Here is a 26,020-nt window from a genome sequence, read left to right as displayed (position 1 = left end):
CTCCTAAATCTTTCACGAACGATTCACACTTAAGAACATTTTGCGAAAGATTGTATTCATATCTTATTACTGAGTGCCTGCGGGAAAATGATATGACGGAGCATTTAGAGGCGTTTAATACCATCTTGTTGGAGTGACACCATTCAACGAATGTATTCAATTGAGCTTGCAAAAAGTGTGCATATTCTTGTTCTTTGATCAGATGGTAGAGTTTGAAGTCATCCGCAAATGATAGTTTGAAACATTTCAGTAAGAAGTGCAGATCATTAAGGTAGAGTAAAAATATATACGGTCCTAAGTGACTTCCTTGAGGTACTCCAGAACTCACAGCAAACGGTGATGTTGTACAGTTTCCTATTGTTACCGACATCTCACGACCAGTAAGATATGAATGCATCCAATTCAGTAAAGAACCACCAAAGCCAAGTCTGTCAAGTTTAGCAATTGTTTATTTTATCAAATGCCGCTGAAAAATCACTGTAGATAGCGTCTACCTGTAGACGAGATTGCATGGATTGATAAAAGATGTGTAAGTTACTAGGTTAGTAGATGTTGACCGTTTAGGCATAAATCCGTGTTGATTTTTAGAGATATAGTCATTGCACTTATGAGTCATGAAGTCGAGAACAATGATTTCAAATAACTTGGAAACAGCACATAGGGAGGCTATTCCACGGTAATGACAGGTGGCATAACAGTTTAACATAAACTGTTATGCATTGAAGAGTGTAAGACGAAACGTAAGGAGAAATAACGTACGGTTATGTGCCTTAAGCACAAGTATACGATAACCTCTAAATGAAATATTGGTTTATTCAAATTTTTTCCTAGACTAAGAGCATTTTCAGGAGAGATGCATAATTTATGTCAGTTTTAAATTAAAACAAAAAAAATGACAGTCCCAGCAGCGTTTAAAGTTTTAAATTTGACAGTTTAACTGTTCGAAAAAATAAAACTAATACGGCTTGCTGAGGATATGATTGTTTCAGTTTCAGTTCTATTATAGATCTCTCATATAAAACTTCCGACTGCTGAATTTGCTCTAAATTCTCGCACCTTGGATTCAACGCTACCAATCAAATCCTGATACCTGTTTCCGACGAAAAATTGCTTGGAAGCCATCTCGATTACCACTTCACAGAGTATGATGCAATTTTGCACATGTAAACAATGCACTACAAGCTAGTTTGATCAAAAATTTTATCAATAACAAGTAGGGTAACATAGGTATTTTGGCCACTTCATATATTTTGGCCCACCTAACAAACTTTATCAATTTCATCGGATTTTATCGATGTTAAGTAACCCATGTTGCATCAATTTGAAGCTAATCACATTAAATTACCTATTGCGAAAGGGGTTTTCAAAAATATTATAACATTTGGGGGATATTTTTACAAAGTGGGCCAAAATAAAATCAATCCTAAAGTGGGCCAAAATACCTCTGTTACCCTAGTACACAAATGAAAGTTTTGCCTTCGTTAGAGTGCAGTCTTTTTTTTTACAATCTCAACTATTACTAACTATTACGATCTAGTTTGCTATTGCTTTCCATCAATATTTTTATTGTCAGACAATCTGTATTTATTTTCTATTTTTCGTAAAAAAATTGTTTTCCATAATTTCATTCAATTTTATCAACAACTATATTGGTAACATTTATAGTTTCCCTTTTAATGCTCTCGTGTTTATGTTATCATCATTGTTTTTTGTGCTTTACTGTGTCATTATTTTGCTTTCCATTTTGTTCACTCAAATCGTTGAAATCCTCATTTCAGTGTTCATATTGTTGTCTTTTTGACTATCAAAATTTTCAATTTAAGCTTTTTCTGTAAATTTTGCTCAGTTTCATTTTAGTAAACATTTCGCATGAAATAAAAAAAACCAAAATTATTCATTTTTTGAATATTCACTCAGTTTTTCAGGATTGTAATTATTTTCTCATTCTAATATTTGTTTAAGCAAATTCAAACTGTAACTTTACTTTGCTGATTTAGCTATTGTCACTCTCATATATCATTAAATTCTTTTAAGATTTGCATGATTTTAATTTTCCTTCCTTTCTCAATGTTGTACTGATTTTTTCTTCCGTTCTCAATGTTTTTTTTTTCAAATAACACTCTGATTTCCATTAAATATACGTTTTTTAATAATTCAACAAACACAGGTATTTAGGTGATTAAACATTAAAATAAATATTCCGATTTCCAAATTCCCTGATTCTTGGATTCGGAAATTTACGGATTCCAAAGATTTTTGAAATACCGGATTTCTGAATTTTCGGGTTCCTGACATCCAAATTTCTGGTTTGCTGACATCTAGATATCCGGAATCCCGAGGAATACATAAATTCAAGAATTCCTGGATTTCTAGATTTCTAGATTCCTGGATTCCTGGATTCCTGGATTCTTGGATTCCTGGATTCCTGGATTCCTGGATTCCTGGATTCCTGGATTCCTGGATTCCTGGATTCCTGGATTCCTGGATTCCTGGATTCCTGGATTCCTGGATTCCTGGATTCCTGGATTCCTGGATTCCTGGATTCCTGGATTCCTGGATTCCTGGATTCCTGGATTCCTGGATTCCTGGATTCCTGGATTCCTGGATTCCTGGATTCCTGGATTCCTGGATTCCTGGATTCCTGGATTCCTGGATTCCTGGATTCCTGGATTCCTGGATTCCTGGATTCCTGGATTCCTGGATTCCTGGATTCCTGGATTCCTGGATTCCTGGATTCCTGGATTCCTGGATTCCTGGATTCCTGGATTCCTGGATTCCTGGATTCCTGGATTCCTGGATTCCTGGATTCCTGGATTCCTGGATTCCTGGATTCCTGGATTCCTGGATTCCTGGATTCCTGGATTCCTGGATTCCTGGATTCCTGGATTCCTGGATTCCTGGATTCCTGGATTCCTGGATTCCTGGATTCCTGGATTCCTGGATTCCTGGATTCCTGGATTCCTGGATTCCTGGATTCCTGGATTCCTGGATTCCTGGATTCCTGGATTCCTGGATTCCTGGATTCCTGGATTCCTGGTTTCCTGGATTCCTGGATTCCTGGATGCCTGGATTCCTGGATTCCTGGATTCCTGGATGCCTGGATTCCTGGATTCCTGGATTCCTGGATTCCTGGATTCCTGGATTCCTGGATTCCTGGATTCCTGGATTCCTGGATTCCTGGATTCCTGGATTCCTGGATTCCTGGATTCCTGGATTCCTGGATTCCTGGATTCCTGGATTCCTGGATTCCTGGATTCCTGGATTCCTGGATTCCTGGATTCCTGGATTCCTGGATTCCTGGATTCCTGGATTCCTGGATTCCTGGATTCCTGGATTCCTGGATTCCTGGATTCCTGGATTCCTGGATTCCTGGATTCCTGGATTCCTGGATTACTGGATTACTCGATTACTGGATTACTCGATTACTCGATTACTCGATTACTGGATTACTGGATTTCTGGATTTCTGGATTCCTAAATTCCTGGATTCCTGAATTCCTGGATTTCTGGATTCCTGGATTCCTGGATTCCTGGATTCCTGGATTCCTGGATTCCTGGGTTCCTGGATTCCTGGATTCCTGGATTCCTGGATTCCTGGATTCCTGGATTCCTGGATTCCTGGATTCCTGGATTCCTGGATTCCTGGATTCCTGGATTCCTGGATTCCTGGATTCCTGGATTCCTGGATTCCTGGATTCCTGGATTCCTGGATTCCTGGATTCCTGGATTCCTGGATTCCTGGATTCCTGGATTCCTGGATTCCTGGATTCCTGGATTCCTGGATTCCTGGATTCCTGGATTCCTGGATTCCTGGATTCCTGGATTCCTGGATTCCTGGATTCCTGGATTCCTGGATTCCTGGATTCCTGGATTCCTGGATTCCTGGATTCCGGGATTCCTGGATTCCTTGATTCCTGGATTCCTGGATTCCTGGATTCCTGGATTCCTGGATTCCTGGATTCCTGGATTCCTGGATTCCTGGATTCCTGGATTCCTGGATTCCTGGATTCCTGGATTCCTGGATTCCTGGATTCCTGGATTCCTGGATTCCTGGATTCCTGGATTCCTGGATTCCTGGATTCCTGGATTCCTGGATTCCTGGATTCCTGGATTCCTGGATTCCTGGATTCCTGGATTCCTGGATTCCTGGATTCCTGGATTCCTGGATTCCTGGATTCCTGGATTCCTGGATTACTGGATTACTGGATTACTGGATTCCTGGATTACTGGATTACTGGATTACTCGATTACTGGATTACTGGATTTCTGGATTTCTGGATTCCTGAATTCCTGGATTCCTGAATTCCTGGATTTCTGGATTCCTGGATTCCTGGATTTCTGGATTTCTGGATTCCTGAATTCCTGGATTCCTGGATTCCTGGATTCCTGGATTCCTGGATTCCTGGATTCCTGGATTCCTGGATTCCTGGATTCCTGGATTCCTGGATTCCTGGATTCCTGGATTCCTGGATTCCTGGATTCCGGGATTCCGGGATTCCGGGATTCCTGGATTCCTGGATTCCTGGATTCCTGGATTCCTGGATTCCTGGATTCCTGGATTCCTGGATTCCGGGATTCCGGGATTCCGGGATTCCTGGATTCCTGGATTCCTGGATTCCTGGATTCCTGGATTCCTGGATTCCTGGATTCCTGGATTCCTGGATTCCTGGATTCCTGGATTCCTGGATTCCTGGATTCCTGGATTCCTGGATTCCTGGATTCCTGGATTCCTGGATTCCTGGATTCCTGGATTCCTGGATTCCTGGATTCCTGGATTCCTGGATTCCTGGATTCCTGGATTCCTGGATTCCTGGATTCCTGGATTCCTGGATTCCTGGATTCCTGGATTCCTGGATTCCTGGATTCCTGGATTCCTGGATTCCTGGATTCCTGGATTCCTGGATTCCTGGATTCCTGGATTCCTGGATTCCTGGATTCCTGGATTCCTGGATTCCTGGATTACTGGATTTCTGGATTACTGGATTTCTGGATTACTGGATTCCTGAATTCCTGGATTCCTGGATTCCTGGATTCCTGGATTCCTGGATTTCTGGATTACTGGATTTCTGGATTACTGGATTCCTGAATTCCTGGATTCCTGGATTCCTGAATTCCTGGATTCCTGGATTCCTGGATTCCTGGATTCCTGGATTCCTGGATTTCTGGATTCCTGGATTCCTGGATTCCTGAATTCCTGGATTCCTGGATTCCTGGATTCCTGGATTCCTGGATTCCTGGATTCCTGGATTCCTGGATTCCTGGATTCCTGGATTCCTGGATTCCTGGATTCCTGGATTCCTGGATTCCTGGATTCCTGGATTCCTGGATTCCTGGATTCCTGGATTCCTGGATTCCTGGATTCCTGGATTCCTGGATTCCTGGATTCCTGGATTCCTGGATTCCTGGATTCCTGGATTCCTGGATTCCTGGATTCCTGGATTCCTGGATTCCTGGATTCCTGGATTCCTGGATTCCTGGATTCCTGGATTCCTGGATTCCTGGATTCCTGGATTCCTGGATTCCTGGATTCCTGGATTCCTGGATTCCTGGATTCCTGGATTCCTGGATTCCTGGATTCCTGGATTCCTGGATTCCTGGATTCCTGGATTCCTGGATTCCTGGATTCCTGGATTCCTGGATTCCTGGATTCCTGGATTCCTGGATTCCTGGATTCCAGGATTCCTGGATTCCAGGATTCCTGGATTCCTGGATTCCTGGATTCCTGTATTCCTGGATTCCTGGATTCCTGGATTCCTGGATTCCTGGATTCCTGGATTCCTGGATTCCTGGATTCCTGGATTCCTGGATTCCTGGATTCCTGGATTCCTGGATTCCTGGATTCCTGGATTCCTGGATTCCTGGATTCCTGGATTCCTGGATTCCTGGATTCCTGGATTCCTGGATTCCTGGATTCCTGGATTCCTGGATTCCTGGATTCCTGGATTCCTGGATTCCTGGATTCCTGGATTCCTGGATTCCTGGATTCCTGGATTCCTGGATTCCTGGATTCCTGGATTCCTGGATTCCTGGATTCCTGGATTCCTGGATTCCTGGATTCCTGGATTCCTGGATTCCTGGATTCCTGGATTGCTGGATTCCTGGATTCCTGGATTCCTGGATTCCTGGATTCCTGGATTCCTGGATTCCTGGATTCCTGGATTCCTGGATTCCTGGATTCCTGGATTCCTGGATTCCTGGATTCCTGGATTCCTGGATTCCTGGATTCCTGGATTCCTGGATTCCTGGATTCCTGGATTCCTGGATTCCTGGATTCCTGGATTCCTGGATTCCTGGATTCCTGGATTCCTGGATTCCTGGATTCCTGGATTCCTGGATTCCTGGATTCCTGGATTCCTGGATTCCTGGATTCCTGGATTCCTGGATTCCTGGATTCCTGGATTCCTGGATTCCTGGATTCCTGGATTCCTGGATTCCTGGATTCCTGGATTCCTGGATTCCTGGATTCCTGGATTCCTGGATTCCTGGATTCCTGGATTCCTGGATTCCTGGATTCCTGGATTCCTGGATTCCTGGATTCCTGGATTCCTGGATTCCTGGATTCCTGGATTCCTGGATTCCTGGATTCCTGGATTCCTGGATTCCTGGATTCCTGGATTCCTGGATTCCTGGATTCCTGGATTCCTGGATTCCTGGATTCCTGGATTCCTGGATTCCTGGATTCCTGGATTCCTGGATTCCTGGATTCCTGGATTCCTGGATTCCTGGATTCCTGGATTCCTGGATTCCTGGATTCCTGGATTCCTGGATTCCTGGATTCCTGGATTCCTGGATTCCTGGATTCCTGGATTCCTGGATTCCTGGATTCCTGGATTCCTGGATTCCTGGATTCCTGGATTCCTGGATTCCTGGATTCCTGAATTCCTGGATTTCTGGATTTCTGGATTTCTGGATTTCTGGATTTCTGGATTTCTGGATTTCTGGATTTCTGGATTTCTGGATTTCTGGATTTCTGGATTTCTGGATTTCTGGATTTCTGGATTTCTGGATTTCTGGATTTCTGGATTTCTGGATTTCTGGATTTCTGGATTTCTGGATTTCTGGATTTCTGGATTTCTGGATTTCTGGATTTCTGGATTTCTGGATTTCTGGATTTCTGGATTTCTGGATTTCTGGATTTCTGGGTTTCTGGATTTCTGGGTTTCTGGGTTTCTGGATTTCTGGATTTCTGGATTTCTGGATTTCTGGATTTCTGGATTTCTGGATTTCTGGATTTCTGGATTTCTGGATTTCTGGATTTCTGGATTTCTGGATTTCTGGATTTCTGGATTTCTGGATTTCTGGATTTCTGGATTTCTGGATTTCTGGATTTCTGGATTTCTGGATTTCTGGATTTCTGGATTTCTGGATTTCTGGATTTCTGGATTTCTGGATTTCTGGATTTCTGGATTTCTGGATTTCTGGATTTCTGGATTTCTGGATTTCTGGGTTTCTGGATTTCTGGGTTTCTGGGTTTCTGGATTTCTGGATTTCTGGATTTCTGGATTTCTGGATTTCTGGATTTCTGGATTTCTGGATTTCTGGATTTCTGGATTTCTGGATTTCTGGATTTCTGGATTTCTGGATTTCTGGATTTCTGGATTTCTGGATTTCTGGATTTCTGGATTTCTGGATTTCTGGATTTCTGGATTTCTGGATTCCATGATTCAAGGATTCAAGGATTTAATGCTCCAAAGATTGAAAAATGCAGAGATTTGACAAATTGAACAATTTTCCTCGTAATAATAAATTTATTTCCCTAATTAGTAGGATTACTGAATAGTCACGATTTAAACTCAATTTTTACTACGATATCCCTATTTTCTCCATTAGTTCAAACAGATTGTTAGTCGAACCTTAATCTGTAAAATACTATCTACGATATTTGAGTGATTTGAAATCAAATTTTGCATTTCCGGTCTAAGCAAAAAATCAGTTCTTCGGAACAGTAAGCTGGGCAAATTCTGGAAATACAGTTTGGGTGTATTTTGTTTTTGCGGTTGACACAGCGCACGTGGGCTTCCACCCTAAGTATTGTGTGTGCGTTAAGCTTGTTGGCTGTTACCGCCCACCTTGTTTCCATTCACCGTGCGCCAGTCTGTGGTGTGCCAGCCAGTGCTGCATGGGTAGGCATCATCCCACTCGTTAAACCGCCCACTAAAGTGGTGATCTCGTTTCGACTTAATTCTTGGCCATTTTCGGATGCTTCATTGCTCCACTATTAATGGCACACGCTGTTGATGTGTAAGCTACTCGAGCGAATCTTGCAGTCCTTGGAAGGCACACTCATTCGACAAACTCTTCGTCCGGTAACCTTTCTCTTCGCGGCAGAGTATTTTGACATTCGACGGACGAAGAAGCGGTAAGATTCACAAGTTTGTTATTTTTTTTTGTTATAGCTTTGAAAGATTGAAATTTTACGGGAAGCAAAACAAGAAATATCCGATCGATTGCAGAATTTCCGATTCGATTTTTTAGTGGATCCTATTTTTTTGAACATATTTAATCTGGTATATTAAATTACAAGTAACAAGTGTACTATATTTTTAATATAAAACGAATTCAACCAACTAAAATTTCACGTTATGCTGGAATATCCACGATGTTTTGTTTTTCGAATAGATTGCCCAGCTTTGTAGCACTATAAATAGAACAGGTACGAATAGAGAATAATTTTTCCGCAAATAGGCATTTTCGTTTGCCGGTAATATTTTCCTCCCCCGGGGCGACATGCATAACATGCTTCATTGCAAAACCCCGTGAGTCACGATCAATGTCGCTCAGGTGAATAAACTTTGGTCGAAAGATAAGAAAAAAAAACGCGTGGGTGTAGGAAGATGCTATTTTTGAAGGTAGATATAGGACAAGGATAGGATTCTGGGCAGATGTTATTTCCTGCCGGCGTTTAAGTATTCTGTAAGCGGTTGATGGATGGATGGATGGTATTTACCAAATAGGTCTAAATAGCAAGGCAGATCATTGATTGTATTTTCAGTATTATTCACTTTTCCCTGGTATACGCAGCAATTATTTATTTAATCATGTTATTTTTATTTTCTTCAGAAGGCTGTGAATAATTACAAAAGTTATTTCAACTTTTCTTTTAAATCCTATAGTTTAATAGTCATTTTCTTGGTTCTCAACAATAACTCTAGTTAGAAGTATAGTTATGTTTTATGATTCGGTGATTATTATTATTAAATCCATTTACTAACGGGTAATAAACTGAAGATAGTAGAGAAAAACAAAACAGTCGAAGGAAACTGCCCGGAGTTTAACACCATTCGATTCAGTTTGTCGAAATTGAAAAATTAGTATGTGATGAAGGATTGGTTCTCACAAACTTTAAATCTAATGAATAGTCTCACAAGTTGCAATTGTGTGGCATCCGGGTCCGATGTCCGATTCCGGAATTACCGGATCGAATAAATTATTGATAAACATATACGTGAACCAGCCGTTCCCGTAATTAACACTTCCCTTCGTCAAGGCAGTTCACTTGGTTACAGCACTTCACTTCGTTACAGCACTTCACTTTTATAGTTTCTGACCTTTTATTGTGATACTTCTCATTCTTTAGTTACCCCATTTGCTTTGTTTTCCTTTGTTAACTAATTTCTTATTGTTACTTTACTCCATCTTGAATCTTAAGTAAGCTTTGTTTCTTTTCTTTACATTTATACTCACGATGTAACTCCACCAATTTTAGTTAATTTATTTTAATCTGCATTTTAGTTTTTTCATTATTTACTTTCGTTTTAATATACTTCAAACTCAACCTTACTTTGCTTAATAGCTTCACTTTCATACTTCACTGAACTACATTTTTTTCGACACAAGTTCGACACTTTACTGCATCATCCGAGTTTCCGATCGGAAAACGACACACTATTAATTTTCTTTCGCGTTTCGTCTTCGACTCATCAGTGCTGCAGCAGTTTAAATTGAACTGCTATCCCCACCTGGCACTTCAATTTAAACCGCTAAGCAGAAGCAAATTAAATTTCCGAAATCGAAAAAAAACGTTGATGCCAAAAGTTTTAGAATTGCATGAAATGTAGAGATTTAGTGTTATCTCAAAAAAAAATTTTCTCAATCGACATTCTGGAACCTTTTGTAAGTCCCAGAAAGTCGATTTTCTCGAAAAAAAAAACGATTGGTTTTTGGGAGGTTTGTTATTTCAATAGGGATACCCTAATGTCTGAAAGTTGTTTCGACAGTGTAAAGTGTCTCTACGCAGTATTGTTCAGCAAATCTTTATAAATAGGTTATCTCCAGAAATGAAAATCGTTTTTTTTTTGTTTCAGTATAGAATTCGAATAGACGAAATTCGTGCCAAATCGTTTTTGGATTTGGCAGCACCCTCTCAGATTTAACAGTTCGGCTGAAAAGTTCGTATCGTTTAATAGAAACACACATTTTTTTGCCAAAATTCGTTTTTATTATTCAACATAATTGCCATCAGAGGCGATACAGTGATTATAGCGATCTTCCAACTTTTCGATACCATTTTTGTAGTACGATTTGTCCTTTGCCTCAAAATAGGCCTCAGTTTCAGCGATTACCTCTTCATTGCTTCTAATTTTTTTACCAGCGAGCATACTCTTGAGGTCTGAGAACAGGAAAAAGTCACTGGGGGCCATATCTGGAGAATACGGTGGATGAGGGAGCAATTCGAAGCTCAATTCGTTCAATTTCAGCATGGTTTTCATCGACTTGTGACACGGTGCATTGTCTTGATGAAACAAAACTTTTTTCTTCTTCAAATGAGGCCGTTTTTTTTAATTTCGTCCTTCAAACGCTCTAATAACGTTATATAATAGTCACTGTTGATGGTTTTTCCCTTTTCAAGGTAGTCGATGAAAATTGTACCATGCGAATCCCAAAATACAGACGCCATAACCTTACCGGCCGATTGTTGAGTCTTTCCACGCTTTGGGTTCGGTTCATCGCGTGCAGTCCACTCAGCTGACTGTCGATTGGACTCCGGAGTGAAGTGATGGAGCCATGTTTCGTCCATTGTTATATATCGACGAAAAAAATCGGTTTTTTTTCGATATAACAGCTCCAAACACTGCTCAGAATCATAAATTCGTTGTTGTTTTTGATCGATTGTGAGCTCACGCGGCACCCATTTTGCACAAAGCTTTCTCATATCCAAATATTCGTGAATAATATGTCCAACACGTTCCTTTGATATCTTTAGGGTGTCAGCTATCTTGATCAACTTCACTTTACGGTCATTGAAAATAATTTTGTGGATTTTTTTCACGTTTTCATCGGTAACAGCCTCTTTTGGACGTCCACTGCGTTCATCGTCTTCGGTGCTCATATGACCAGTACGAAATTTTGCAAACCACTTACGAATTGTTGCTTCGCCCGGTGCAGAGTCTGGATAACACTCATCAAGACATTTTTTGGTATCGGCGGCACTTTTTTTCATCAAAAAGTAGTGTTTCATCAACACACGAAATTTCTTTTTTTCCATTTTTTTCACAATAACAAAAGTAGCTTCACTCAAAATGCAATATCTCACAAACTAATAATCAGACACCTGTCAAATTTATACACGTATCTTTTGAAGGTTGGTACTAACTAAAAATGGTATGGATTTAATTCTAGTGGCGCCCTCTCATAGAAACGATACGAACTTTTCAGCCGATCTGGTAAATGAAACTTTCTCGACATACAGACCTCATCACAAAAAGCCCCCTTGCTTACTTTGTTTCTCCAGAACTGATCTAGACTGTCTTTTAAAAAGGGCTAGACTTAAATTTTACCAATTATTTAGCAGAAACATATAGTCGAAAAAAATAGGTAAAAACTGAAAACAATATTTATCGAACCCTACACTGAAAAGAAATCGATAGTAGAAATCGGGAGTCAAATTAAAAACAAAACCTGTTCTAATGCACCTAGTTGTGCTATATTGCCTTTCTCATATAACTCATGTTTACATTAATATTACTGAGGGATTCTTCAACAAACTTTTCTTTGAATATTGGATAGGAACAAAACAGTTTATTTTGGATAGTGGAGAGATTAAGAGATTTACCGCCCCCATCGTTGGTTTTGATTTAGTAAGCAAAAAAACAGAGCGAGCAATAAAAAAAGTTCCTTTCGCCACACCACCCCCCTCCCTCCTTTAGATACGCCACCGATTTTGGCAAATATTAGCATAACCTTTTCAATTTTAAGCAGTTTTAAAAAAACTATAAGAATTCTCGTTTTTTTGCATTTTCGCTCTAAATTACGGCTTGAAATTTTGAACACACATTATTCTGTTGTTCCGGAGCCGGAAGTGCGATCCGAACACAGTCTGAAACCAGTTTATTTTTAATATAAGACGATAATATATGAAATAATATGCTATGATACAATAAAACAGTTAATGTCACAGTGTAAGTTAAGCTCTTCTTTCGTCGCAGAACAGCAGGAAATATAAAATTTTCCTTTTCATAATAATAATAATCATAATAATAATAATTATTATTATTTTTATATATAATATAATGTAAAATAATTCAATTCAATATATAATAAATATTGTAATAAACAACAGCATGATATGTTGCAATATACTATGATAAACATTGTACTTTAGGATGGACTTTAACTTATAAGCCATTTCGCATCTTCTCATTCTGCTACTAACGCAGAAGGCGATAGCACCAGTCGACGCCGTTCTATTGACCAAATTTCATCATAGACACACGGGTAGGCATGAGATAGGAACTTGTGAGGGCTTAGTTATCTTACCATTTGACGACCATTTACTCAAAGCCAACGTATTCGGTCATAAACTAACCATACCTGCCTTATTGAAGAATTATACGGAAAAGAAATAATCATTATATTTAAATGTATTTAACTTGATTTTTCCGTATCATGTATAAAAAAATGCTCCTGAAAAAGGAATTTTTATACTTATCAGCCTGTAGTTCTGGAACTGAAAACCGAATCTGGATGAAATTTGGTGGTATTATATGGAGTTGTAAGACTTTTCATTTTAAAATTGTGAAAATTGGATGAGCGGTCTCTGAGAAAATCGATTGCACCTTTTTAGTTCATTTTGCATATTTTACCCCGTAACTCCCGAACCGGATGAAGGATCCAGATGAAATTCAATAACAACTTATGGGACTATAAGGGCATTAATTTTAATCTTAGTAAAAGAAGTGTGTAGGGGTGTAGGGAAGACCGAGACGAAAATGGCCACGGGATGAAAAAAGCTACTCGCAATAATTTGAATACCAGATGTCATATCCCATCGGCTAAGCCCTCTATACGTGGGCCAGAGCATTAGCTACAATTGGCTGCAGATTCATTTGACATGCCGTTTGCTTCGTTGAGTGTTAGTAGCCGGTAAAAGGGAAAGGGTCGATTTTTTCGTTCCAGATTTTTATGGTTAATAAATATATTCCCGAAAACAATTTACATTCAGTAAGTGTTTTTAACTAATTAAGTTGAGCTGAATCGAATGATACTGATGGTTTTCATGATAAATTTTTTTTTGTTTGTGTTTTGACTTGACGACGCAAAATCGAAACGAAACTGTGGGGCAAAGATGGCCAATAGACTCGGTTTGAGTTGTAAATTTAATTGTTGTTTTTCACAAAAACTTGCTGATTTTATGAAGCTCAGCATAATTTTCGAGTACGGTCATACAAAATAGTCTGAAAAGCAAAATATTTCGTGATTTTAATTTTAAAATTAGATGATATTTTTCATGTACGAAAAGTTGTTGGATATCAAAAAGCCCAATAAATTTATTCAAAATTATAAACGAACAATTTCTTGGACGGCCAATCCCTGGTAAAATTTAAGACATCATAAAAATCATTAGACGCTTCAGAACTCATAAGCTATCAACCGGGAACATATCCGGAGAACACTTTCCCAAAGCAACGCGCCAGACAATGGGTGGAACAGCATGGCAGTTCACGTGCGAAAGTCTTAATTTAGCAACAAACTTCACGTCACTACCGACCGGCGTCGTTGGTTTGCGGGTCGCGGGTAGTTTCCTGACACAATCACAGGCGCAGACAAGAACAGCTCAGAGAGCTAAGAGGCAGACCAACGGCATTTTCATCGGCGCTGATAAGAATGCCATCGCACCGTCGCACTCGACGCCGATCGCAGTAATTTCGCACATGGCATGCCAATAAAACATTTCGCGATATCACGACCAATGTCGAACCGAACGGAAAATCCGTTGGCGTGCGGGAACAGCGCGTGTGTGAGTGTATGTGTGTGTATGTGTAACTGTGTTGTAATTCTCCTTTGGCATGGGAATAGCAATGGAATGAAACGGGTACGGAACGGAGCATCGTCGTACGCGCAGCCCGATTTTCCGTTTTCTTCGTTTTCGTGCCGTTCAATTTCCTTCCCCGAACTCGCCCGGACCATGGCTGATGAATGAAACTCGGACTTCATTCATCAAACGTTCGATTGCTTTCCCCACGGCGGGACGTGTTGCGGCTGGCTTGTCTTGAGTTGTATTGTGTTCCGTACGTGTGCCGCTAGGTGCATATCCGTGGACGCGGAAACGGATACCCGCACACACTTGTTGATTTTATACACGGACAGTGAACTTGTTGCTTTCCGCGGTGCTGCTCGGTTTCGTTTGGTTCGGTTTGGACAGTTCTTCAATCTCGGTTGTTGCATTTGTTCCTGCAAAATATTTGGCGGTTGATTAGTGACTTAACGTTTCGCCTATCAGCTTCATTCGCGGACTGCGCTGCCAGATTCTAAGCGAATGCTACCAGAAGTGACTTAGTGTTCAGTGTTTGTGATCGTAGAATGGAGTACGAACGAAGAGTTCCGTCGTGAACGTGTAGGTAGGTATACGGCGAGAAAGAGAGAAAGGTTGAGCTATGTAAATGTTCCCTCTGAGCCAGTGCACTCCAGTTTGTGCGGCATTTGATCCGGCTGTTTAAAACACCCCCGCGCTTTTAGCGTTGCAGATTTTGTCTCCAAGGATGGTATGCAATGTAAGCATAAAATGCCAACTTAGATTGTAAATTGTTTTATTTTAACATTTTGATCCCGATTTCGATAGCCAATATCGAAATCAAAATGTACAGCTCAATAGTACGACATTAACGAGATAACTAACCAATAACGTATCCAAAGCAATTATGATCGTTAATAAAGCTGAGTGATAAAAAAGTGAAGTGATGTTCTTTTTATTTGCTTTTATCGATTGAAAATATTTTCAAAGTCTCCATATTTTAGGAAGGATGAATGGTACATTTTATTCATTCATATAAATACAACATATCGGAAATCTAGACAGATTACTTGTAGTTTTTCTTTTGTTAGTAAAATCTGCTTTCGTATTTAGCTAATTTATTCAAACTTTACCTTTATAATTACCTATACAGTAGACGCCAAAACCCTGTCAAATTCTATTTTATCGAATTTGTGATTTTTCGATTAGGGATGACCGGGGCTGGTTGGTCGAGTTTTGCTTTCTGAATTTCTGTACTGAAGATACATCATTTTTCATTGCTAAAGAAAAGTCAGGGAAATAGGTATTAACATCGAAATGTTACTAAGGTAGAATCATATCAAATGCATCAATGGAAGCCGTTCATTTGTGAAAATAAAGCAGAATTGGATGAGGAGAACCTACAAAATAAAACTTGTAGTAGCTAATGTTAGAAACATAACCGCGATATTGACGTAGGACTGCTGTCAACAAAAAGCAAATCACATTAATAATGTACATTTATTTTGGCACATTGTTCTACTAATAAATCATCCATTTGAAGTAAAATCTCATTAGTTCTTTGTAAAATGCCTTGGATTCTGACAACAACCGAAGGGTGCCATTTTTCCAACTATCAATACGCTTTACAGTTATTTCAACGAGCAAAATTCCTAACAAATCGGTTGTCTCTCGTTTGACGAACGGCGCACAAAGTAAATCTGCCAGTTGCCCTACAGTGCTAACATTCCGCACCGAGTCGCGGTATCCATGAAGTTGGACATTGTATGTATTGGTGACGACACTCAGGCGCAAAGCACTTTTTGCCCCTCCAAAAATTTATTGGAGTGGCCATGCCACCCCAATATTTTGGCAACTGGAATAAATATTTTAAAATTTGCTAGAAATATCTTATGATATAACACTTTTTTTCTATTACTTCGTAGTCGTTCATATTTCTCAGCTAAGTTACCTCAATTTTCGAACAAATTTACTGCAATGTGAAATGTGCTATACTTGACCACTGTCTAATATTGTTTATTAAGGACCGTATCGGAAAGTAGTTAGCAACATTGATTATTGAATAAAAAAGCGAAAAAAAAACATATTTTGACATCAGTTTTCGATATATTGTAGAAAAATTACATTTTTATGCATTTCACTGATTATATTGAAAAAAATCCTAGTTTCTGTGAAACGCTCGCACTTTGGACTTGACATTCTTCATTAAACTCTGCACAGTTACTTTTGTGATTTTCCTGGTGTCAGCTGTCCAGTTTTTTTTTAACTCCTGCATGTTTTGGGACACTGTACCTTCCTTCCGAAAGTGCCGCTTGACAATTGTCCAATACATTTCAATTGGCGGAAGATCCGGGCAGTTCGGTGGGTTGATGTCCTTTTCCACGAATTGCACATTATTTTTTGACAACCACTGTAGAACGGAGTTGGCGTAGTGGGCTGAAACAAAATCCGGCCAGAAGAGAGGAGGAGCCTTATGCTTTTTGTACAGTGACAGCATTCTCTTCTTCAAACATTCTTCCTAGTACACCTTGGCGTTAATTGTGCCTTTTGTGAAGAAAATCGACGACCGCAAACCACCTTCTGCCCAAACTTTTCATCGCCACCGTGGTGTCAGCGTCGTCCAGGTCCTGGTACACCGGTTTCGTATAATATTGCGATCCGGGCAGCGCTCGAGTCTTCCTTGGCGTAGGTTTCGTCGTCGATCAGGATGCATCCGTCTTTACTCTGTAGAATCCGGTTATACAGTTTTCGCGCTCTTGTTTTGGCCTGAACTTGCTGGACCAGGGACTTTTTCGGCGCCTTCTGTTTCTTGTACGTTTTCAGGGAGTTCCGAACTTTGATCCGTTCAATCATCCCGATGCTGGTGTTGAACTGCTTGACCAAATACCGCGTCGACGCCGATGGGTTTTTCCTGATGTACTCAACCACTTTTAAGTCGCGGCCGGGCTGGCTGGGACTTGTTTTCCTACCGGATCGGGGCAAATCCTTCATTGAAAGGGTCTTACCGAACTTCTCGATAATATTTTTGACACTAGTGTGGTACACTTTCACCCGTTTTGCAATTTCGTTGTACGTGACACCACTTTCTGAGCACCAAGTGTGCAGAATTTTCTTTCGCGTTTCCGGATCAATTCGACTCATCATTGAAATGATAAACCGTACCAAAACCAATCGATTGCGCAGCTGTTATTGACATGTAAACAAACATGTCACCGCAAAACACGCTGCAAAAAATTAAGCCATTTCAGAGTAATAACTGTTTGAATGTTGCTAACTACTTATCGATACACTCCTTACTAGAATAGTAAGGAAAATGTTTGTGATCTGAACATTCGGAAGAGAAACTAAACTTGCGTAATTGGTTGCTTTTTATTTGCTCTAACCTCTCCGCTGTGTTCTACACATTGCAAAGTTTAATGATCTGTAGTAATTATTGTTTGTGCACCCAGCCCCCCACCCCCCTCCCACTCCCCCTTCCCAAATTTTAATGGAACTTACCGCCCCTGACGACACTTATTCTGATTTAAAATCGATTTTGAGGTTGATTACTTTATTTCGGATAATCATTTTTCATATATAGGGCCGATTAAATGTATTTTTTGCATTTCTCATACAGAAAGGCTATGCAATCGCTGTGAAAACCGACTTTACAACCTAGGCCAGAGATCCGAGTGTCATATACCATTCGACTATGTTCGTCGAGATCACAAAATGACTGTGTGTATGTGACAAATAATGTCACTCAATTTTCTCAAAGATGGCTTAACCGATTTTCACAAACTCAGATTCAAATGAAAGGTCTTATGGTCCCATAAACTGCTATTAAATTTTATCCCGATCCGACTTCCGGTTCCGGAATTAAAGGGCGATATGCAGCAAAAAAAGGAATAAAATGGTCACACACGTTTCTCAGAGATGGCTGAACCGATTTTTACTAATTAAATGCAAATGAAAGGTCTTATGGTCTCACACAATTTTCCTGAATTTCATTTGGATCCGACTTCCGCTTCCGGAATCATAAAAAATATGTGAAAATTTATTGAAAAATGCGCACTCAATTTCCTCGAAAATTTATTGACCGATTTTCACAAACTAAGATGCAAATAGAAAGTCTTAAAATTTTTAAAAAAGTCTCCGAAAAGTTGATCCAGAACCGGCTTCCGGTTTCGGTATTACAGTGCGATTAGTGAAAATCATGAAAGAAAAAAATCATCATTTTTGCTCAATTTTTTGAGAATTATCGTTCAACAAAATAAATTCAAATGTTTTGCATGATAAACAGATATATTGAGAAATAAGTCGGTGAAGAGGTATTTTTGAGGACGCATCTTAAAATTCATGATTTGCGTAGTCCACTGTATCCCAGCGTAGACTAATCAGAAGTGAACAAATGAACGCAGCATAGTCAGAGTAGAAACCTTTCTAGACCAAAAATAAATTAAATTTTTGGTGGTTGTTCAAAGTGAATACTACGATTTTTCACAAAAAAAATACGATCACAATATGATCACAATTCAATGATAAAATTTTCAGTTGTGTGACATAATCTCAAATAATTCAAAATTAAACTTTTCTGAAATGTTTGGTATAAACAAGTATCAAAGAGGATCATTCATAAGGCGCGTTTATCTTTCTCGTATTTTTAAAGCTCATAGCTCAGTGATCTGTGAAAGGATTTATATAATCTAACTACCAATAAAATCGAAATTTTTAAACTTAAACGTGTATAGAAACAGCATTGGAGTATTTCAATAGTACACTATTGAAAAACCTGTCTCATTTGACCCATGTCAACACCAGCTGATTGGTTGAACGCGTTCTGAGGAAGAGAACAAAATATCAATTTGGTCCTTCTGAAAGGCAGGAATGAATCCCGTACAGCATCCCGATAGTTTCTTTCAATGAAAAGCAAATCCGAAATGAAATAATCGACATTAAAATTCTATATGCTGCTATTTTTATAGCCGTTAGGACCGCCCATTAGTGAAAAAGCTACAAACGAAATCACGTAAAAAGAAACCTCTTAACAAAAATTGGATCAGTTAGATCAGTTGCTGTGTCGTTTGCAAAGCTAGTTTCGCCTCCGATATGAGCGATTACGTCACAGCTGCCAGTCGTTTGCATTGGTGAAAAAACAACGAAAAGAGGACAACGGTGGAGAACATCACACAAAATCAGCCGTTCTGATGGCTCTAAAAGTTTTCTAAAGAACTATTAGGATTTCTTCTTCGCAAATCGAAGGTAAAAATCCTCATTTCAGTACAATTCTAGAACTGTTTGATTAGATTTGTACACTTTTCGCTGTGTGAAATTCACAGTAATCGAGATAAAGTGAAGCCTTCTTTGTTTTTCGAAAAATGTGAAAAAGGGGAATGCTTGCATAATTCATACAATTGATCAACTAATTCAGGGGTTTCCAAAGTGGTCGATATAGACCCCTTGGGGTCGATATAGACCCCTTGGGGTCGATATCCTATTTGCGGGGATCGACGTAAACGAGAACTGACTATGTGGGTCGACGAGGTCTAGAAATCAACCCCTACTGTTTAATATAAGTTGTCATTTGAAGTATTTACACTAAAAAGTTGTGTTTTTTTACCATTCGCAGAAATTGGTAAGTGTTTTACATCAATATTAAAAAAGCAAGAAATTGAATTTTCAAAGTAATTTGTTGATGGGGGTCTGCGGCCTAAGTTAATTTTAGTAAAGGGATCGATGACCCAAAATAGTTTGGGAACCCCTGAACTTATTGATATTTGGAAGTGTTAAGGAACAAGTCAGTTGTTTTCGTATTCACGACATCCAGTTATGTCTCTGACATTACCCACCCGCCTTTTGTTTCAGTTTTTTGAAATTCTGATCATTATATTTCGATATAAAGCAACGGAAGAACTCATTTTTCCAATTAATGAACGTTATCATGAGTCTTGCAAACGAAAATAAAACATCATAACTGATTTTGTTATTATATTGTTATCATAAGTTTAAAGTTTCAACTGTTTTCATTTGTTAAACATCTCAAAATAACACAAATTGTAAAGTATCTCAACTGTTGCTATATTTGTGTTATGATTTTGTTATGTGCATCTGATCGGGTTGGGTCTAACATTTTCAAAAAATCGTATTTTTGCTTTTCTCATATAGAAAGGTTATGCAATCACTTGAAAAACCGACTAGTGAAAATTGTCATCAAGTGTCATATACCATTCGACTCAGTTCATCGAGCTGAACAATGTCTGTGTGTGTGTATGTGTGTGTGTGTATGTGTCAAATAATCTCACTAGGTTTTCTCGGAGATGGCTGAACCGATTTTGACAAACTTAGATTCAAATGAAAGTTCTTTAGGTCCCATACGGAATTCCTGAATTTCATCCGGATCCGACTTCCGGTTCCAGAGTTATAGGATAAAGTGTGTTCAATATTGTACACCGTCACTTAAACCGGCGAAACAAAACACGTAAAAAAATTTCTAAACTGGTCTCAAAACTACACAAATCGATAGTCATTATCAGTAGGCAACTAAACAAACCGATTCCGGCTATCCTGGATCCCGGTATCCGGTTCCGGAAGTACCGAAAATAGTGGTCATATATACCAAAATGGATCTCACTCACTTTTCTCAGCGATGGTTTGACCGATTTCCACAAACTTAGATTCAAATGAAAGGTCTTCCGGTCCCATACGGAATTCCTGAATTTCGTCCGAATCAAATTTCCAGTTCCGGAGTTATAGGGTAAAGTGTGTTCAATATTGTACGCCGTCACTTAAACTGGCGGAACAAAACCCGTAAAAATGTTATAAACTGGACTCTAAACCGTTATTCCCAATCTTAGGGTCAATTGAAAGGTCTTATGGTCCTACCAAAAATCACTGCATATTTTCGGATGCGACAAACATTTAAGTCGTAATTTAGAGTGCGTACTAGTAGAGTTTGTATGCCATGTTAGTTAGTGGCCGTACGAACTGACTTTGATTATACCGGTTCTCGGGTTCCGGTGCCGGAAGTGCATATAATAGTGAACCCACTTCGTTTTCTTAAGGATGACCTACGCAATCAATGCACTGTTTAATTCTGTATGTTATGCACAAACAATCTCTTGGTTTCTTTGAAAAATCGAAGAAAATTTTTTTGAATAGAATATATTATACATGAGAAAGGCAGCATTACACCACTAGGTGGATTAAAACAGGTTTTTCTGCTATAATTTGTTATAATGAAACATTCCAAGAATGTTTTGTCAAGTTTTGAAGTCAATCGAAGTAGAAATCTTGGGCCGGGTGCGCTGAGCTTTTGCATCTTCGCAGAATGAGATAGCCATAGATAAAGGTCCATAACTTCCAGAGTTTCGTTCCAATAGGCTTGACAATTTCACAAAATATTTTTGAAATGTGTTACTATAAGAAAATATAAAGAAAATAATAAATGACTTTTCATAAATGTTAGACCCTACCCGCCCCTTAAAAGATCAATTTTAGATACGAAAATCCTCAAGGTGTAAACCTGGACAAATAAAACGATTCATTTTTTTTTAATTTTTCGTGAAGATTACATTCAAACTTACTATTTTTATAAACAGAGAGTCGGATCGGATGGATTCAAAAGAAAATTTCATGTATTTTGATCAAGAAGTGTTGAATTACAAACCAGAAACCTGTGAACTCAATAATAGGATTGATCCATCGCTAAAAAGTGTCGATAATCTTCGGAAAGTGTTCGTAGATACTATGGCAAAAATACAAGGAAGAAAACATGTAAAACATTCCGCACAAAATATGTTGTTACTTCCATTGCTTTTCACTTTCGCATGCTAAGAACCACTGAATACCTGCATTGGAAAATTCCAAAAAGTTTATTGTAATATCTACGATCTGTGAAAGTTTTATTCAAATATGTTTATTTGTTAGAGTGTGGCATCACTTTACAAATAATTAGAAAAAAAATTCATTTTACTATAAATTTCATAAAAAAAATATTTTTTAGCTTTTCGTTTTTCAGAAAGTCATTTTAATGATTAAATATAAACAAATTATCAACACTTGAAAAAAAATACAAATATTTTGGACGATTTTACCAAATCTTACCCACATCTCTAAACAAGTCCAAAACACACGTTTTCAGGATACCTCCTTTGCAATTGGAAAAGTGCCGTTGAAATTGATTCGGTCGCATGCAAAATTTTATTGAATTTCATGAAAAACATTAAAGACATTTCTGATAACAGTGTTGTTTCTAATTGAGTACCTCAAAACTTTTCAAGCATCTCTCATATTTTAAAACGTCAATCTGTCATACTCGGCTCAAAATCGAATTCAAAAGAAATTTTGGAACGATTTTAAATTGAATATAATGCATTCCAAATCGTTCAAATCGCATCTGACGCAAAAAGCAAGTTTCTAATGGCACACTCCAATGATTTCTCGGGCACAATCCAGCTGGCTGCAATCGAAGGTGATCTGCGAATCTGATCGTTCCTCGGAAGTTGCCGGTGTGTGCGTTTGCGATACATTTTTTTATTTTCGTGTGAGAAAATTTATAAAAGATGTGCTCGCTAGTATTTTCGTTTTTTTTTCCTTTCATTCACTCACCTACTCACTCACTGGTGTGTATTTTCTCAAAATTATTAAACAATGTGTACGTTACGGTGACGAAGGTTAAGCTTGCCAGCGTAAGCCGATGAGCGTGAATCAAATATGAGAATGAACCGGCCGATCAGTCGTGCAGTGAACTATCTTATTCCGAGTAGGCCGTTAAGGTTGCCAATTTTTCGGTCAGCTGTAAATTCGACTGCGATTCCTCGTGGGGCCACGAATAAACGCCTATTCTAGTGTGAGCGATCACCCCAGCGGTGAACTTGAATCGTGAGTCTACGATCGCAGTGCAGCACCTTTTTCCGGAAAAGCGGTAACGGCCAACAGTGTGTGGTTGTTGTCGCAGCGGCCGCCACCAGCAGGTTGGTGAGAGTGTTTCCCCTAGTTAGTATTTGTTAGTGAATTTTGGCAAATTTTCTGCTCTTGCCAGTGGATCTCTCCCGATTTTCGCACTATGTTTGTGGATCGTCTTTCTCGTAATTGCCAGGAAAAGTTCAGTTCGACATCGCGATCCAAACGATTTTGTGTTTCTCTCGAGATCGTTTTAGACCTAATTTCCGCCGCCTCACGGTTCAATCTGTTACTTAAGTTCCCGCAAAGGAAAACTCGACAAGCGAATTTCGATAAGGCTGCAAACGAACGCTAAAAACAAAAAAATCTTTCGAATAACAAACTGTAGAAAATAGAAGCGACAACCATCATCGAAACGGTAATTTCCTGTGTGTGTGGTGATCGAAACGACCAACGAATTCGACAACGGCCGGAATTTTGAAGCAGCTTCCGGTAGTTATTTTATTTTTATTAGCACTGCACATCATTCATCCGAATTGACGCTTTGGATGCAGAAGTTTTATTTTTTTCTTCCATTCTGTGCTAGTGGCAAAGCAGTAGTTTACTAATAATCTCAGTTTATGTCAGTGGTAAAAATAACCTGGTGACACAAGCGATTTTCTGTGTGAGAGACATTTCTCCGGATTGCGTACTATTTGTGTGTACTACTGTGAGGGTGTTGGTGGTGACTTTAGCGGGACGCTGCCGGTGGAAGAAACCGTCGGAACTTTGGTATGAGTTTTAGATTAATATGATAATTGTGCTTTCGTGACTTTTCTGAACAAATGAAGATAATTTATGTATTTTAAGCGTGATGATTAGTGGGTATTTTTTAGAAGATTTTTTTTCAATAATTTCAAGTGTACAAAGAGCACAACTGTTGCCTTTGAGTAGAAGCCTCCCTTAAATTATGGCGTTCCTGATCGAAACAGTTTTTCGTATTATTGTTTTTTTTTGTTTAATTTGATATGAACTTTATGGTAGTTGATCAATTGCAACCTTATTTTTTTCAGTGATTAAAATACGGGTTGTGTATCTAGGCACAACATATTTTTATCGCAATAAGGTAAATGTGCTACACTCAACCCAGGAAACCTACAGAAACAGTAGAAAACATGTTGCCTTTCCGATTACTTCGAAACAGCTAGTGTTTCTAGAGATATGCCAAAAATAAAATTTTCCCAACATGAAAATTGATGGTGATGTGAATAAATAATTGAATGCGCCCACGTTCAATATTCTCCAAAACAGATTTGAAAATAAAGAATGAAAACTCAATTTGAGTTTTTGCCCTGCTTCAAATGATGGCAAATCCGGTATTTATATTTAAAATCTCGTTGATACGATTGAGTAATGATACTGCGGATGAGCAGAGTCAAGAGCAATTCCAGGAATGAGTAGACAAAAAAGTGACAAAATCATAATCGACCTTCTCCGATTTGAATGAAACTTTGCACATGGCTTCAGTATGGCAAACCATAAGTTTTGAACCGATTGAGAGGTCAATCCAACTCACGACTGATTTTTAAAAAGGGCGTATGTTTAATTTTGCATTTCACCAAAATTGCCTTTTTCAAATCGAGTTAATAACAATTAACTCGGAAACCGTTAATTGTACAAAAATGGCGTTCAGGAAGAAGTTGTAGGGAATCGATCGGGCACTCTAAAAAATATATACACTGAAAAAAATGTTTCATTTTTTTCTCAATAATTACAAAATAATCCGAAAAAGTTAAATAAAAAAAAGCATGGTTTTAATTTTATTTTGATAATTTTTATTTTAAAGCTGTTATTAAAACCTACAAATTGATGGCTATCCCATCCGTGCCTTTTGAAAAATGAAGAAGTTACAGCTAAAACAATTTACAGATATACTCGAAATTTCAAGTTCTCGTTGAAAGATAATAATTTAAACAGTAGAATATTATTCTACAGGTTAAAGGTAATAAATTTATCCATGATATTCTTTCTTCTAAAAATAACTGTTCTTGAGAGACTTGGATATTTAATTATAACATCATTTTTTATATTTCCATGAATTGTTTATTCGCTTGCTATATCCACAATTATTACATGTGCATGAATAATTCTTAATTATATTTAAGGTTTTACGTTTTTGAAAATTGTATATTGCAGAATGGTATTTCTGTATGCCTGAAATCATTTTGGTATCCTTATAAACACTACTCCACTCGGTCACACCCCGTTCATATTCTTCTTGTGACACGTAACAAAAAGACATGGTCGTGAATACATCTCGACTTCTCTGCTCTGCCCATTCATATAATTGTTTTGCAGTTGTGTTTGAGTGTTCATGTAGTGTAGCCAAGCTTTCACGTCGTGCCATTTGCTTTAAATTACCCCCGAGTGCATCACATGGTCCTTCACCATGAGAAGATGCAAAAAATGCCACTCAGCATCAATGTTATACATTGATTTAAATTTACAGAGACTTGCAAAATTTTTTCTGTTTTTGTACTGCGAGGCAGCTTCGTCAGACATAAATAAAACCTTCAATATAATTAAGAATTATTCATGTACATGTAATAATTGTAGATATAGCAAGCAAATAAACAATTCATGGAAATATAAAAAAGATGTTATAATTAAATATCCAAGTATCTCAAGAACAGCTACTTTTAGAAGAAAGGATATCATGAACAAATTTATTGCATTCAACCTGTAGAATAATATTCTACTGTTTAAATGATTATCTTTTAACGAGAACTTGAAATTTCGATTGCATCTGTAAATTGTTTTAGCTGTAACTTCTTCATTTCTCAAAAGGCACGGATGGGATAGCCATCAAGTTGTAGGTTTTAATCGAAACCCTGATTTTTTTTTAATTTAATTTTTTTGGTTCATTTTGAAA

At 38.5% G+C, this 26,020-nt stretch overlaps 1 protein-coding gene across 3 annotated transcripts in view; it reads left to right on the top strand.

Annotated features, from left to right (window-relative positions):
* The window catches only part of LOC131433090 (serine-rich adhesin for platelets), a 294,767-nt gene that overhangs the window by 3,254 nt on the left and 265,493 nt on the right, over nucleotides 1-26,020 (top strand). The window contains exon 1 of one of the 3 annotated variants that reach the window (XM_058599876.1): nucleotides 23,332-23,601. The exons of 1 other annotated variant lie outside the window; for it this stretch is intronic. The gene's annotated coding sequence lies outside the window, so the exon portion shown is untranslated. Of the gene's footprint in view, nucleotides 1-23,331; nucleotides 23,881-26,020 lie in introns of those variants that run through there. One more of the 3 variants, XM_058599875.1, reaches the window with a different exon arrangement.

The sequence above is a fragment of the Malaya genurostris genome, chromosome 2 (genome assembly GCF_030247185.1).
Source record: "Malaya genurostris strain Urasoe2022 chromosome 2, Malgen_1.1, whole genome shotgun sequence".
NCBI classification, from domain to species: Eukaryota; Metazoa; Arthropoda; class Insecta; order Diptera; family Culicidae; genus Malaya; species Malaya genurostris.
The sequence above is the reverse complement of the archived record's forward strand: the minus strand, read 5'-3'. Positions and strand labels throughout refer to the sequence as shown.